Raw genomic sequence first — 13,945 nt, forward strand, 5'->3', positions numbered from 1 at the left:
GCCCACAGCAGTAGGGTGCACTTGGGGGTGTCGAGGGCAGGTAGCAGCAGAGGGAGGGCAAACTGGCACATGGACATTTTGGACAGGATCTCCTGCTGTAGGAAACTGTCTGAGGAAAGCAGAATGGCACAGAGAACATCAAGGGGGTGCAGGGAATCACTGGTGTCTGTGTCACGGAGAAAAGAAAAATCTTCAGGAATATCCAGCTCTTCTTTGTCCATAGTTAGTGTTTGATCAGTGGGTGCCCTGTGCTCAAGGCTTGTGCTTCTTGCCATCCCATTCAGAGCCATGAGCTTCCTGAGGAAATGCCAAGGTAAATCTCCTGTTGTCTGAGGAGGGCAGTTCTTTAGACTTTCTGGTGTGATTTCCAGGACATCTCTCAGCTTTAGTTTCCTGCTTCTGTATTTCTCCATTTCTAACTTTGACTCGATGTACTGAAGGGCTTTTGGTCTCTCTGCAGAAAGGTAATACAACATAAACACTTTGTTAAACTGAAAATGTTTTCAGGTAGAACTCTTACTTTGGTATTAGGGCCATAATGTGAAGGAATTGCAATTATTAAACAAAAATCATGGAGGTCTGCATGCTCATTATAAGTGACAACCACTTAGAGGGGTCGTGTAGCTGGAGTACTGAAGCACCATTTATCTGGTACAACCTTCACAGATTTGACCCAACTGTCACACTCTCAGTCATCCTAACTGAAATGCCACACTTATGGAGAGCTATGGAAATTCTTTCAGACAGGTCATGTATTCAACTAGAAATGTGGTTTTGGTTGGCCTAAAATTATTGCAATTTTGATATGAGAGGTTTCAGCCATTCATAAAATGGCCAGAGAAGAAGGAGGAGGTGGTGCTGCTGTTCCCTCCCCCAGTCCTCCCATAACATATAGCCCAGTGGATGTGGGAAAGCCAAGTTTGAAATCCTGCTCTGAAACAGGCCCCAAATTAACTTTTCTGAGTCACCAAAAATTTCAAAATATTTTAGATTTGGTTTGACGCAAACTAAATATTGTTTTTTAATGGTTTTTTTTTTTGGAACCACCACCAAACCAAACAAACAATTATTCATCTAGCTCTGCTCAGTTGCAATGCAGGCAATCCTTCAGGCAATGCATAAATTCTTCCTTCTTTCCACCTCCCTTGTTTACTACTTCACCTGTTGGTGTTCTTGTCACCACTTTTCTTCTCAGTACATCACACTAGGGCAGAAAGTGAGGATGAATATGCAGTCAGCTTAATGGCCCACACTAGCAGCATATTCTACCCAGGAGACAGATCCGCAAATGTTACAAAGGCTGAATGATGACTAGAAATTGTAGCAACCAGCATGGAACTTAGAGGGAGGGTCACAAGTTGCAGGAGGGAAGAGTATGGAGAAAGCACCAGCAGGTCAGTCTGTGTGCACATGGCTCGAATGCTAAGCTCCAAGTGCTGCAGCTCTGTAAATAGTTGCTTGAACGAAGGGCTGGCTTAGTTTAATAAGACTGGATCCTCACAGAGGAAAAGATTGATGGATGAAATTGAAGCAAATTGAGAACAAACAGACAAAGGCGTATAATTTAAATAACACCAATATCTTGAACACTAGAGGTGTAGAAGCATTCGATGACAAAGTCTGTGAGTACGCTGTTCGAACATTATGCCAAGATGACCAGGCTCATATATGGTGATGAGGATAGAGCCATTGCAAAAACATGCAAGATGGAGTATTTAGGAAGAAAGGGGAGGATCATTTAAATATGTGCCTATAGAATTCAGTACCATGGCTTCAGAGAGATCTTTCTCATACCTGAGCGAGAAGATGCAATAGAGAAGCTTGAACCAAGCAATTCCCCTGGGCTGGACCCCATCTGTGACCATGAGCTAAAGCACTTTGGGAAGAAGGCTAGAGCCAGGTTGTTGGACATCAGAAATTACTCAAGCATAAAAAAGGAAGGTACCTAAATTGATGGAAATCACCAGTTACTGTTTCTCTGAAATCCGGCAAGGATCCCTCTTTTCCAGGCAGCTATTGGCTTATATCTTTAACCAGTCTCCTTTGCAATATAATGGAAAGAACAGTACAGTCAAGGCTTCTATGGTGGCTTCTAAAAGAAGGAAAGGTAGAACCTACCCAAATGGCTTATGGGCCTTTGCACTCAATGACAGACTTGCTGGTGGCCTTCTGGCAGCCTCTTAGCAATGGCTTCCAGAAAAAGCCACCGCAGTCATCAACAGGAGTCTGTTTTTAAACTCAGTGCAACATTTAATGGAGTCTGGCGTAATAGGCAGTGAGATGGGAGTTTGGTAAAATGCACCTCTGGATAAGAGGTTTCCTACCATACAGGAAAAAAACCCACTAAGACTAAGTTATACTCCTTCAAAGACCATGAGGCCAGGATTTCTTCAGGGCTCAGTATTAAGTCCTGGTGTTTTTTTGCTGCTCTCCTCTGGTCTGTCAGACTACCTGAAATGATTTGAATACACCTATGCAGACGATGTTGCACTTCATACCATGGGTCTTGAAAAAGATATATGGAGAATGGATATAATGAGGACTTAGAAATCATAACTAGATGGGCAACACAACATAAATTCAAGCTCAATCCAGCAAAAACAAAGTCCACCTACTTTACCATAATTATAGGAGGTTCAACTACAGACCAATCTTCACACTGGCTGGAGAAGGTATTGCTGTTGAGAAAAATCTGCTATACCTTAAAGTGACATTGACACTGTACTCATGTTTGGACCACAGGTCAAAAAGTTGGCAGCCAAAGCAAAGAAGAGATTGGCTCTTCTATAATGTATTGCAGGTACCAACTGGGGTTCACATGTTTGAACACTAAAAACAACATGCTGCTCAATATCTCATCCAATACTTGAATAACTCTTACCTGTCTGGTCACATAGTGCTCTCAGTAACCTTGCCAAGATCAATGTTGTGCAGTCATCTGCAATTCACACACTAACTGGAGGTGTAAGATCCACTCCAACAGCAATTTGTAAAAAGAGTTTTTGATGTTCAACCACTTGAGAATCATAGAGAAGAATAGCTATTTTGGTATGGAAATTATCTCATTCCCTATCTGAATGTCATCACTGTTCAGGTCTGTTCAGAAACTGGAAAACCAACTTAAGGCTGAAAAGATCCTCTTGTTTCCAGAAGTGCACAAAGGCTACTGGAGAAACAGAAACACTTGATGATGCTATGAGGGTAGAGTGTGTGAAGCAACATGTACACCCACTAATCCCTCCACATGAATCTATTTACTTTAATAAATATCTCTCCCTTTGGGAACCTTGCTCAAAGGAACATACGGAGTTGGCCACCCTAAAGAAAATTGTAGGAAAGCCCATTGAACAGTATCAGTCACAAGGCAAACAGATTCATCGGTACACTGATGGTTCATCAAATAAATCCTTTAAGAATGGTGGCTGTGGATGAAGAATGTCTTCATCCAGGACCCTAGTGGAGAACATACTCATGGCACCACAAGAAATAAACAGAGCAGAAATAGAGGCCAGTGTTGTGATCTTTGTTGACAGGTGTCGATCCTCAGTTCCTTTAGAAGAAACCAGAATGCTCTAATCAATGCAATGCATAAAGAGGTTTGGAGGATCAGAGAGAGAGGCAATAAATTAACTTTGGAATGGATTCTATCACATGTTGACATATACGGGAGTGAGATAGCTGATAACTGTCCAAAACTGGAAGATCGGAAATTCATGAAAAAACTCATACAGATACAGACAGACATCATCTTCCTTTCCAAATGCAGACAGATGGACATCATACCAAAAGGACTGAAGGTAAAAAATCCATTACAATCTATATACCACACAGACTATGCTGACAGCTTGTGCCACACGCTCTCAAAGAAACTGTGGAAGCACCTGATCAACATCCTCTACAGCAAAGAGGGAAAGATTAAGAATGAGCTCTCAAAACTGGATACTCTCATAAAAAACAACCCTCCACACAAACTTCCTCGTGGCTGGAATTTACAAAAACTAGACAAGCCATTTACAACACACACTTTGCTTGTCTACAAAAGAAAAAAGTCACTAAACTATCTAAACTACTACATGCCACAAGGGGCCACAGCAATGGTTCCCTTAACCCACCCGGCAATATTGTTAATCTATCCAATTATACTCTTAGCCCTGCAGAAGAATCTGTCCTATGTCGGGGCCTCTCCTTCTGCCCCTCCACCCCCACGAACATGATACAGTTCTGCGGTGACCTAGAATCCTATTTTCAACGTCTCCGACTCAAGGAATATTTCCAACACACCTCTGAACAACATACTAATCCACAGAGACCTTCCTACCAACTCTACAAAAAGAAGGATTCTAGGTGGACTCCTCCTGAAGGTCGAAACAACAGACTGGACTTCTACATAGAGTGCTTCTGCCGACGTGCATGGGCTGAAATTGTTGAAAAGCAGCATCACTTGCCCCATAACCTCAGCCGTGCAGAACACAATGCCATCCACAGCCTCAGAAATAACTCTGACATCATAATCAAAAAGGCTGACAAAGGAGGTGCTGTTGTCATCAGGAATAGGTCAGAATATGAACAAGAGGCTGCCCGGCAGCTCTCTAACACCACTTTCTACAAGCCATTACCCTCTGATCCCACTGAGAGTTACCAAAAGAAACTACACCATTTGCTCAAGAAACTCCCTGAAAAAGCACAAGAACAAATCCGCACAGACACACCCCTGGAATCCCGACCAGGGGTATTCTATTTGCTACCCAAGATCCATAAAACTGGAAATCCTGGATGCCCCATCATCTGAGGCATTGGCACCCTGACAGCAGGATTGTCTGGCTATGTAGACTCCCTCCTCAGGCCCTACGCTACCAGCACTCCCAGCTATCTTCGAGACACCACTGACTTCCTGAGGAAACTGCAATCCATCGGTGATCTTCCTGAAAACACCATCCTGGCCACTATGGATGTAGAAGCCCTCAACACCAACATTCCACACAAAGATGGACTACAAGCCATCAGGAACATTATCCCCAATAATGTCACGGCCAACCTGGTGGCTGAACTTTGTGACTTTGTCCTCACCCATAACTATTTCACATTTGGGGACAATGTATACCTTCAGATCAGCGGCACTGCTATGGGTACCCGCATGGCCCCTCAGTATGCAAACATTTTTATGGCTGACTTAGAACAATGTTTCCTCAGCTCTCGTCCCCTATTGCCCCTACTCTACTTGCGCTATATTGATGACATCTTCATCATCTGGACCCATGGAAAAGTAGCCCTTGAGGAAGTCCACCATGATTTCAACAATTTCCATCCCACCATCAACCTCAGCCTGGACCCGTCCACACAAGAGATCCACTTCCTGGACACTCCGGTGCTAATAAGCGATGGTCACATAAACACCACCCTATACCGGAAACCTACTGACCGCTATTCCTACCTACATGCCTCCAGCTTTCACCCAGACCACACCACACTATCCATTGTCTCCAGCCAAGCTCTACAATACAACTGTATTTGCTCCAAACCCTCAGACAGGGACAAACACCTACAAGATCTCTACCAAGCATTCTTACAACTACAATACCCACCTGCTGAAGTGAAGAAACAAATTGACAGAGACAGAAGAGTACCCAGACTTCACCTACTACAGGACAGGCCCAATGAGGAAAATAATAGAATGCCACTAGCCATCATCTTCAGCCCCCAACTAAAACCTCTCCAACGTATCATCAAGGATCTACAACCTATCCTGAGGGACGACCCATCACTCTCACAAATCTTGGGAGACAGGCCAGTCCTTGCCTACAGACAGTCTCCCAATCTGAGGCAAATACTCACCAGCAACCACACACCACACCACAGAACCACTAACCCAGGAACCTATCCTTGCAACAAAGCCCGTTGCCAACTGTGTCCACATATCTATCCAGGGGACACCATCATAGGGCCTAATCACATCAGCCACACTATCAGAGGCTCCTTTATCTGCACGTCTACCAATGTGATATATGCCATCATGTGCCAGCAATGCCCCTCTGCCATGTACATTGGCCAAACTGGACAGTCTCTACGTAAAAGATAAATGGACACAAATCAGATGTCAAGAATTATAACATTCAAAAACTGGTTGGAGAACACTTCAATCTCTCTGGTCACTCGATTACAGACCTAAAAGTGGCAAGTCTTCAACAGAACTAAGATGGAATATCAGCTGGCCCACCAGGGTTCCCCACCCTCCGCTGCTGGTAAAAGTTTCCGCCACTTGGTAGCTGGGTGGGACACAAGGGTGGGGAAATGCTCCCAGCACTGGCAGCTACTCCCCTGGTCATGGTGGGTTTTTTTGCAGCACTGGGAGAGCTCTTTTCCAGCGCTGGTGCTGCGACTACACAGCCACGTTAAAGCATTGCCACGCTTGGTCGTGAAGACATCCCCTAAGTCCAGACAAGGGTGAGGGCACAGTGCCCCTCTTGCTTTGCCTTCATTCAGATGGGAGGCAGTAATTTAGGGCAGGCATCTAACAGCAGAAAATTAATAGAACCCCACGATGGCTCAGCTGTGCTGGCTGACATGTTCTGTGTGAGAGAGCAGAGAACCACATCTCCATCCATTCTCCTCCCACCTTCAGCCATGGACACACAGTCCTTTCCTCCAGCTCTTGACACAGCTCCAGGGATTTATGCCTCTTCTTCCTGCCCCCTTGTCAAATTGAGAGAGAGGAAACTTGTCCCTGAAGCGGTTTCCAGAGCTCAGGTGCCAGTTCTGCTCTCCAAGAGCTTCTCCTGCGGCTTGTGGGCAGGGATGTCCTGCTCTGAGGGGCCAGTGCTGATGGGACACCTCCCCAGCTGCAAAGGAAGGTTACTGGGGGACAAGGAGAGGCCCTTCTGGCCTATGCTATGGAAGGACTGGGGGAGCAGGAATATCTGGGAGGACCATGGGAGAGAAGGAATGGTGGGGGCAGCTATAACCTCTGTAAATGCCCCCATCATTAATGTCACGCATCCTTAGTCAGGAGTTCTCTCCCTGATGATTGGCCCATGGTACAAGAGATCCTTTGTTCAATCACTGGGGATCCCCATCACTGATGATCTTTGTGAAAGGCAAAGGAGGCCTTTGCAGCTGAGCTAGGATCTGTGCTCTTTCTCCCTCCCCACCTACGACTGCAGTTTCTTCTTCTCTCCACCTCCTACAAGGAGGTCAAATATATCCCATCCATTGATAGCCACCTTTGAAGTTCAGGTGTGGACAAAGCACCCTTTCAGTTAGGCTAAATATGGGAGCAATTAAATACCCCATGGTTTAGTGGGAGCAAAAACAACAGAACCCACCACCCAAGGCATGGACCAGCATGGCCTGAGTAGTAGGTGAGACAAGCAGGCTGAGGAGAACCCTAGGACTGATTGCAAAAATGCAGGAGCTGGGGAATGGATTTATGTTGCAGATAACTATCGAAAGGAATAAGGAAGCCAGCAGAAACCCAGAGAAGCCTTGGTAATGTGGCTGTGGAGGAAGCCAAGAAAAAGCCCTTTGTTAGGGCACAGGACTGGCTACAAGCAAGTTTGCATTTCTACTGTGTTCAGGGAAACAGAGCTGTGTGCACCTTCTTCTTAAGTAAACAAGATTGTACCAAGAAATATGGGACATTTATAATCAATTTCTCCTCTTAATGGAAACAACCTGGAGAGGCCCCGAATACTGCTAACCACTTGGGCCTAGAGGCAACACTATAAAGAAATACAGTACACACACAAAATGCCTTTAGCTTGAACTGCAACACAAAACCTTAACTCTGAATTCATATTTCCCCCGCACGAAAAGAATAGATCATGTATCTTCACATTTCTAGAAAGCTTATGTTAATGTTGCTGATGTCACAGTTAAAGTTTGTCTTACAGTTGGAGGTAGTGGGCAGTAGCCTGTGGAATCCCAAGGTCCATCAATAAGAGTGATTAACACAATCTGTGGGTTTTAAGGCTTGATAGAGAAGCCTCCGAGTCAAAGGCCAGCCATGCTCTCTGGTTTATTTGGGCAGATCCTCTGAAGCCTGCTTGTGACACCCGTCACCCACAGGGCCACAGACCCCCCAGTTGAGAACCACTGTGGTAGAATAGATCCCTGTCAGCCGAAAGAGCTGAGGCTTTGTCTTGAGTTTTCTACACTCAGTTACTGCGCTTGAGTCAGCCTCTCTCACATGAGAAGAGCCACACTGTGAATAAACAAAGGTCCTGCTGGGTCCAAACTGGCACTGCACTCACTCAGGTGGGGCACTAAGACTTTTAGGAGCTCATCCCAAGGCTCTTTGCACAGCAGTGAGCTGAGCCCCTCTATGGATTCTTTCCCAGTGGATGGTGGGAGAACTTGTCTGTCCTTTCTTGGGACACAGGGGGAAGAGTGGGAAGGCATTGGAGAATTAGAAGCACTCAAGTGCAGCTAGCTTGCATCCATACTACAGAAAGATCATGTTAGCTGGTGAGTTGTGCTAACTTAGTCTTTAGCCTGTGCCCCGAGGGGCCAGCTCACTTGAGTTATAAGCAGCACATCTTAAGGGTTTTTCTGTGTGGACAGGAGTCAAGTTAGGGCAATGCATAAGGTGTAGCTCGAGTTAACTCGGCATCTCCTTTTGAATCTGAGCAATATTATCTGCAGAATACAATGAAAATACTTCACTCTCACAAGCCCCATTCACACCTGGCAGTGCCAATCTCTTCTAACCATGTTCACTGCCACTATAGAACAAAGGGCGATAAGAGGACATTGTCTTGGGGAAGGTCTGTCTCCTCCGGCTCTCTGCTTTGTTGAAAGTGTAATTCCAACTCGGGATTTATGCCACCTTTCTCCCACAGCTTTGGGGCTCGCAGAGTCTGTGATTCCTGATTTAATACCTCCATCAAGATAAACAGAAGAGAAATAAGTTGTTTAATGACTAATTCTCTTCAATCACATCCTGTTTCGTATGTGTTTGTTTTATTCAATACACTGCACCTGCTGCCAGGGCCGGCCCACAACATTTTGGCACCTCAGGCATTAGGGGGACCAGATGTCCCAACTTTATAGGGCCAGTGCCGACTTTTGGGTCTTTTTCTTATATGGGTTCCTATTACCCCCCACCCCCGTCCTGATTTTTCACATTTGCTGTCTGGTCACCCTATCAGGCGCGGAGCTCAAATGACACCCCCATGCCCCCTTGCTTGGGCCAAAACTTTGAAAGGTCTCAATTCTGCCTTCTTTCCGTTCTACTCCGCCCATGGTACTGCTCTGCTACCTACCCCAATAAAGGAGAACTAACAACTTTAAATGCCTTGTTCAAAAATTGTCAGTACACTTTACTATGCAGACAAGAAAAGTTACATTTGCTGTTCAGGCATTTGAAAGTTAACACTGGCATTTTGATGTTTGAATAATCAAAGTGGTGCTTCCGTGCCTTCTTGGTTGCAGAGACTTGAACTGCTTCTGCTTCCTGAAGGTCCACAGTCTGGGCCAACTCATACTCTATTGAGATGGTTGCAAGGCCGACTAGCCTCTCCTGGGTCATTGTGGAGCGTAGATGTGTTTTTACTAATTTCAGCTTGGAGAAGCTGTGTTCTCCACTGGCAGCTGTTACAGGAAGTGTTAGAAGTATGCACAGAGCAACAAAAGAATTTGGAAAGAGGGTGGTCATCTTATTTGTGCATGTATATTCCAGAACAGCCTTTGGAGTTGATCCTGTTGAATGTATCTGAAAAGGGCTTTCAGTTCATCACCTATATCACTTGCATCAATATCGCACATGTCATCATGTGTCAACACGGTCTCTAGTGCCCTGCATTGCTGGTTTAGGTCTTCTTCAGGTACAGTGAGGAGTTTGGGAACATCCTACAACATCCCAAATATGCTGCTGTGATCCTTGAGCGGCATGAAACTTTCTGCAACTGATTGTATCACACAGTCTAGCACCCGGTTAAAGAATTCAGCTTTGAATTGTTGTTTGGGGCCTCTTATGAGATTATCCCGTGCCTCATATACAAAATGTCGTCTTCTTCGGTGACTCTTGAATGGGTGGGGAAATAGCTTCAGTGTGAAGCTCCTCTACCCATTTCTGCGCACTCTTCAGAATGTTTTGAAACCCCTCATCTGGCCGGAAGGAGTGTACGTGGCTGCAGCGGCAGAGGAGCCAGCCAACAGAGCTGGAGACAGGGGACTTTGAGGGGGAGTTCTGCTGGAGGAGAAGGACTGAGGTGAGAAGGCAAAGACAGACACAGAGGCAGCAGTGGTGGTGACCCAAGCCGTGAAGGACACAATGAAAACCTCATGTTTTCTTCCACACTATGGATAGAGACATCTTTAATGTTTTTAATGAAGTAAATACTCATGGGAACTGTGTGCTCATGGGAGACTTTAACTTCCCAGATATAGACTGGAGGACAAGTGCTAGTAATAAGAATAGGGCTCAGATTTTAATAGATGCGATAGCTGATGAATTTCCTTCATCAAGTAGTTGCTGAACCAACAAGTGGGGATGTCATTTTAGATTTGGGTTTGGTAAGTTGTGAGAACCTCCTAGAAGAAATGGTTGTAGGGGACACCCTTGGTTCCAGTGATCATGAGCTAATTCACCTTAACCTGAAGGGAAGGATAACAAAAAATAGATCTGTGAGTAGGGTTTTTGATTTCAAAAGGGCTAACTTTAAAAAAATTAAGGACATTAGTTAGGGAAGTGGATTGGACTGAAGAACTTATGGATCTAAAGGCAGAGGAGGCCTGGGATTCCTGCAAGTCAAAGTTGCAGAAGGTGTCAGAAGCCTGCATCCCAAGAAAGGGGGAAAAAATTCATAGGCAGGACTTGTAGACCAAGCTGGATGAGCAAGCATCTCAGAGAGGTGATTAAGACAAAGCAGAAAGTATACAGGGAGTGGAAGATGGGAGGGATCAGCAAGGAAAGCTACCTTATTGAGGTTAGAACATGTCGGGATAAAGTGAGAAAGGCTAAAAGCCATGTAGAGTTGGACCTTGCAAAGGGAATTAAAACAAACAGTAAAAAGGTTCTATAGCCATATAAATAAGAAGAAAACAAAGAAAGAAGAAGTGGGACAGTTAAACACTGAGGACTGAGTGGAAGTTAAGGAGAATCATAGAATCCTAGAATATCTAGGCATGGCCCAATATCTAAACAAGTACTTTGCCTTTGTCTTTAATGAGGCTAATGTGGATCTTAGGGTAATGGTAGCATGACAAATGGGAATGAGGCTATGGAGGTAGAGATTACCATATCCGAGATAGAAGCCAAACTTGTACAGCTGAATGGGACTAAATGGGGGGCCCAGATAATCTTCATCCAAGAATATTAAAGGAATTGGCACATGAAATTGCAAGCCCATTAGCAAGAATTTTTAATGAATTTGTAAACGCAGGGGTTGTACCACATGACTGGAGAATTGCTAACATAGTTCCTATTTTTAAGAAAGGAAAACAAGTGATCCGGGTAACTACAGGCCTGTTAGTTTGACATCTGTAGTATAGAAAAAAATTTTGAAGGAGAAAGTAGTTAAGGACATTGAGGTCAATGGTAAATGGGACAAATTACAACATGGTTTTACAAAAGGTAGGTCGTGCCAGACCAACCTGATCTCCTTCCTTGAGACAGTAACAGATTTTTTAGACAAAGGAAACACAGTGGATCTAATTTAGCTAGATTCCAGTAAGGCGTTTGTTACGGTGCCACATGGGGAAGTATTAGTTCAAGAATACAAATTATTACAGAGGGTCCTACTGAAAGGTGAACTGTCAGGCTGGAGGGAGGTTACCAGTGGAGTTCCTCAGGGATCGGTTTTGGGAGCAATCTTATTTAATCTTTTTATTACTGACCTCGGCACAAAAAGTGAGTGTACACTAATAATGTTTGTGTATGACACAAAGCTGGGAGGTATTGCCAATTCAGAGAAGGACCGGGATATCATACAGGAAGACCTGAATGACCTTGTAAACTGGAGTAATAGTAATAGGATGAAAATTAATAGTGAGAAGTGTAAGGTCATGCATTTAGGGATTAATAACAAGAATTCTAGTTATAAGCTGGAGATGCATCAATTGGAAGTAACAGAGGAGGAGAAGGACCTTGGAGGATTGGTTTACCGCAGGGTGACTATGGCCACCAATGTGATATGGCCGTGAAGAAAGCTAATGCGGTTTTGGCATGCATCAGGTGAGGTATTTCCAGTAGAGATAAGGAGGTGTTAGTACCGTTCTGCAAGGCACTGGTGAGACCTCATCTGGAAGACTGTGTGCAGTTCTGGTCTCCCACGTTTAAGAAGGATACAGGAACAGGTACAGAGAAGAGCTACTAGGATGATCCGAGAAATGGAAAACCTGTCTTATGAAAGGAGACTCAAGGAGCTTAGCTTCTTTAGCCTAACCAAAAGAAGGCTGAGGGAACATGTGATTGCTCTCTAGAAATACATCAGAGGGATAAATACCATGGAGGGAGAGGAATTCTTTAAGCTCAGTACCAATGTGGAAACAAGAACAAATGGATACTGTGGAAGAAGACAAGTTCTTATTTTTAGTTTGCATGCAACAAGTTAGATACAGTTTTATTTTTAGGCAATTGCAAGAAGGAAGACAGCCGTTTGGACAGGGTGTCTGTTTTTATGCAAATTTTTAAAGTATAAACAATGTAAAGCAAGTATTTATACCTTTTTTTTACATAAAGCTCTGCTTTGTCTATACATTTTTTATATTTTATTTGTTTGTAACATGTTTTTGCTACAATTACATTTTATTGTTATTTTAAGGTAAGGTTTTTGCTTTGCAATTTTTGTACGCTTACACCTGTTTTGACTTTAGAAGTTTTGAGTTCTTAGGGGTTAGAGTTAGCCTAACTTTTGCTTTTTTTTTTTTTTTTTTAAACAGAACTAAGATGGCTGCACTTCAATGCCCTTTTTTACTTTCACACTCCCCTCTTCAGTGCTTTTAGCACAACCATCATTTTTAAACTTTTATTTTTATTAGAGCTTGTATTTTTGATATTAGATTAAAAGGATCAGCCCCATAACTTTTGGTTGGATGTAGCGATAATGCATAATTAGTATGAACATGAAAAGTATTTTTGTTATTCTGTTTTTTATAACAACAATACCATATTTTTTAATTAAACAAAAACAATACAAACATTAATGTGTTTAGTGTAATAATATGCTGGAGTTATTTTGTAGCCTTAGTTACATACCACAATATAATTATAATTAGTCCATAAGATAAATGCTTTATAGATGGTATGAAAGGCATGTTTTTTAATTTGATATATATTTTGAAGCACATAGATTTGGCCTTGTAATTTAGAGATTTTTTGAACCTTTGGTAGGAGTGAGTGTAGGTTTTGGAATTGGTCGGGTATTAAGGTGGTTTAATTAAAGGGTATTTGAAGCCTAAGATTTAATTATAGGATTTTATTTGCAGGCCAATAGATAAGGATTTTTTGCAGCAATGGTGAAATTAAAATGTATGTTTTGCAACTGGTGACCTTAACGTTTACACAGCTGTAACTAGCTTGGAAGAGCAGGTGTTTTGTTAGGGTCGGTGTTTGTTTTCTACTTTTTTAACAAATGCTGTTAGAAACAGTGACACATTTTATTTTGGCTTTAGCTTTTGTATGCACGGAGGCTGTGGGGGCTTTAAAGGCCAAAAATGTTTATTGGCTTTTTATTTTTATGTAAACATTGGGTGTTATTTTAGGAGCACTGACTATAAATTGGCTAGGCATACCAGGGGAATTAATTTTTTTAATATTACCGTGAATTGTTTCATGTTCTATGCATTTTTTTTACGGACCTGCAGGATTTGGTATGTGGGAGCCCACACCCCTTTCACCGGCCCGTAGGCTTGGAAGGAGCACTGCGAGTGCCTGCAACTTTACCCTGAAAACGTTTAAGTTTGTTTTTACGGCCACAGATCAGATGGCACTTTGGAAGCACTAGTAAGG

The sequence above is a fragment of the Lepidochelys kempii genome, chromosome 6 (genome assembly GCF_965140265.1).
Source record: "Lepidochelys kempii isolate rLepKem1 chromosome 6, rLepKem1.hap2, whole genome shotgun sequence".
In the NCBI taxonomy this organism is placed as follows: domain Eukaryota; kingdom Metazoa; phylum Chordata; order Testudines; family Cheloniidae; genus Lepidochelys; species Lepidochelys kempii.